At 50.0% G+C, this 3,529-nt stretch overlaps 1 protein-coding gene across 1 annotated transcript in view; it reads left to right on the forward strand.

Annotated features, from left to right (window-relative positions):
- Window positions 1-448: 448 nt before the first annotated feature.
- The window catches only part of SLC25A17 (solute carrier family 25 member 17), a 50,292-nt gene continuing 47,211 nt past the window's right edge, over window positions 449-3,529 (forward strand). The window contains exon 1 of the mRNA XM_025208885.1: window positions 449-479. The gene's annotated coding sequence lies outside the window, so the exon portion shown is untranslated. The remainder of the gene's footprint in view (window positions 480-3,529) is intronic.

Genomic DNA, 3,529 nt, shown 5'->3' on the forward strand with positions numbered 1-3,529 from the left:
AAAAGGTGACCAAACGCTCAGCCCACATGCCAGACCAATGCAGAACACGAGAGCGGGTCATGTTCAGCGTGTGAAGAGCTCATGATCATGAGGCCGACCAGCTCGTGATCAGACAGCCTTAACAAATCAGGAGCTGCGGGAGAAACGTGCCTGCCTGGCCAGCAGACACACTCTCTTAACTGTAAATCAGCAGCCTCCTCTGATTGGCTGAAGAGTTTATAAAAGGGACAGCGCGCTAAAGCGCAGGGTCCCGGGTTCCACACAAGCCCTCGGATAGGACTGATCACCCTGTCCAGGAATCCGTGTCCCCATGGACGAATAGTCATACGAATAGTCACACCCTGGCTATTATTTCACCGAACAGTGAGCTCTCCATCCTCACGTACATAGGAAAAAGCAATTGCTATCTCCTACCTGTCATCTTTAACTACTGCTTCACCACTGTCGTTTTGTTGTGTAACCACTGTTGAAATCTTACTGTAAGTAAACGTTAAGTTCAATTTTACTATCTTCCAACTGAGTCAGTGTCCCTTTCATCCCCGGCCTGTCCATAAGGCGGGTTGGTCATCCACCCACCCCCCGGTTCAACTGGTAAACCGCCTGGTGAGTGCTGCGGTTACTAACAGAGAGCAGTGTGGTGGACACTATTGTTTGCAGTTCTTAGTTTTCATCAAGTGATGATGGCCCTAGTGCTGAAGAGTGGGTAGGAACCCTGTTATGGTGAGAGCTCAGGCAGGGGGAAAATTTGAGGAATGTGGCTGAAGAATTATAAATGTGGGAAGTAACTAGGAGGAAGAGCAGTGCCCCATGTAAAGGAAAAAAATAGAGAGATGGGAAGAGTTAAAGAAAAATAGAAGCAACGTGATACAAAATGAAGACTATTAATTTGTTGTGACAGTTCCTACAATTAATGATGACATCTTGACAAAACAGGGGAAGCTAAAAGGAAGGGAAAGACTATTCATTAACAGGAGGACAAACTTCAAGTCAACTGCAACTAAAGGTTGCTCTACTGGGAAACACAGGATTAGATAGCTATTTGTCCCTTTTAAAAATCCTCTCTCTCATCATATCTTACAGAATGTTTAATTCTTCTGATGAAGCTGCTAGCTGATGGAATAGGCAGGGGCGAGCAATTATTTCGGGCAGAGGGCCGCTTACTAAATGTTGGCAACCTATCGAGGGCCGCACGACAGGCAGCCAGGGGCAGATAAATATTAACTTTCTAAATTTTTTAGGGGCCCTGTGGGCCAGATAGAATGGCCTGGTGGGCTGCGTCCGGCCCACAGGCTGCATTTTGCCCATGCCTGGAATAGAGGATGTGAGATTGTGAAGAGCCATGTAATCCACTTGATTATGCTGTCCTGCCGCTGTACTTTTCCCAGCTCTATTAGTAAGCCCTGCACTGTCCTTTTTTTCAACCCAGCCTTTTCTTTTTTGCAAATGCAGAGCTCTGTGGCATTATTCATTCTATCTCCAGCTAGTAAGCTTGGACTATCTGTGATGCTGTGATTTGTGATGCAGCCTGAATATGTGGCTAACCTTTTCCTTTCTGTGGCAGGCATGAATATTGGTTTTGGACAGGTGAAGAGGGGTATAAAGAAGTGTGTTCTGGAAGCAAAAACAAATGAACTGAAAGTAAAAAAGAGAAGTGAACATAAATGAGATATGGGAGGGAGAGAGAAATAATGAAGGGATGGGATTGGGGCTGGGAGAGAGGAGAGGGGGAAACAAACAAAAGAGAAAGTAAGGAAAGAGGTCAGAGGAATACGAGAACAAACACGCAACCCAGGATGAAGACAGCAAGAGCAGGGAGTTGAGCAAGGGATAACTTAGGACACAAACCAGCAAAGACTTCTTTTTAAAATGAGACAGAAGGGTTTGTAGATACAGACTAGAAAATACAGTGAGAGACCTTTGCCCAATGCTAGTGATGTAATCTTTTTATGTAATCTTTTTTATGGTATATCTAGCTTTTGCAAACTATATCTAACTAAATACTTAAGGCAACTTGCAGATGCTGGGAGGGGTGTGGTATGTGTGTGTTAAGAGATGCTTGCAGAGCACAGCGTGTGGGATGCGGAGGATTCCTGGAATGCCTCCCTAACACCAGCAGGATAATGTCTCCCTGATACTTGTAAGATAGCAAGAAGTTCAGAAAAAGGTCTCATTATAATGCTAAAAATCACACCCCTGGGCAGGGCAAAAGTATGTTAATGAAACATATATGTATGTAAATGAATTACATGGCTAAAACATAGGTATAGAGACATGCTCAGTAGAGAACGTCTTATGTCAGTGGCTTGTAACCAATCACTGAGCGATACACTTGCAAACATATGTATAAAAGGTACCCAAAGGTAGAAACCGGTGGTGCTTGCTTTGCAAACGATTGCCAAGCACCCCTCTCTGCGCAGACTGGAAACAATAAAGATTAAGTTGGATCCTCCACCCCTGTGTGTTCATTGGCAATAGCGCACCAGGCACAAACTCACACTGTCCGTTGGGGACAACACTAGGACAAAATAACAGAGAATTTGAAAAGGGATAAATGCTGTCTTTTTCACCCCACCTTTTGCTGTTAGCGCTTTGAGGAACGAGGATAGCCACGTGCAACCCCCCCCCCCCCCCCCCCCCCCCCGGTGTTTTTTGGCTGTGATGAAGCCCCCCCCCCCCCCCCTCAAGCCCAGGTTATTGTTTGGCTTGAAAGGAGGGAGGAGCAGGTATCGAGGGGTGGATCCAGTTGGGGCACACTGCACCCGGCTTAGATTCCTGCTCCACCCAGCTGAAAACAGCTGCCTGGCATGGCAGCGGCAGCAGCGTTTCCAGCCAGGCCGGCAGCGCTGAGGGAGCGGCTTGCCTCCCCGGCTCATGAGACTCTACCTGAGCCCTTCTACGCTCTTGTTTCCACAGGCCTTGACAACCCTCTCCTTTTCGTGGTTTCCACGTCCCACCCCTCACGCTGGCCTCTGCTCTGCCCTTCCGCTGCCCGCTCGCTGCTCCTGGTGAAGGAGCTCCTATTTCACAGCCCTGCAGATTACTTTTGAACTGATTCCAGTACCCGGAGAGTTGTTTTTGCTTCAGTCTTAAATGGAAGGAAGCAGCCCCTTCACATCGGAGGAAAAGGAGGCCTTCTCGTTTGTTTTTAACGGGAGAAAAATCAACCTCCACCCCCACCTCCACCTCCACCTCCACCTCGCGAAGCCGCGCGCGCGCCAGTACAAGCCCCGCGCGCGCCAGTACCGGCTCCGAACCCACGCGGGGTGGGGCGCGAAGCCTGGCCCCGCCCCTCTGATGGCGTTACGCGGCGCGAAGCCCGGGGAGAGAGTGAGGAAGTGGGGGTACTGGGCGCAGGTCACGTGGGGCGGGGCAGGGCGCGGGTGACGTAGCGGGGCGGGGGCAGGGGCACGGCCATGGCGCGCGGCGGGGTGGTGTTAGGTACTCGGTCCTTCTGTGCCGCGCGTCCCGCCGCAGCCCAGCCCGGCCTGGCTATGGCCTCCGTGGCCTCCTACGAGAGCCTTGTGCACGC

This window comes from Alligator sinensis, unplaced genomic scaffold, assembly GCF_000455745.1.
Source record: "Alligator sinensis unplaced genomic scaffold, ASM45574v1 scaffold215_1, whole genome shotgun sequence".
Lineage (NCBI taxonomy): Eukaryota > Metazoa > Chordata > Crocodylia > Alligatoridae > Alligator > Alligator sinensis.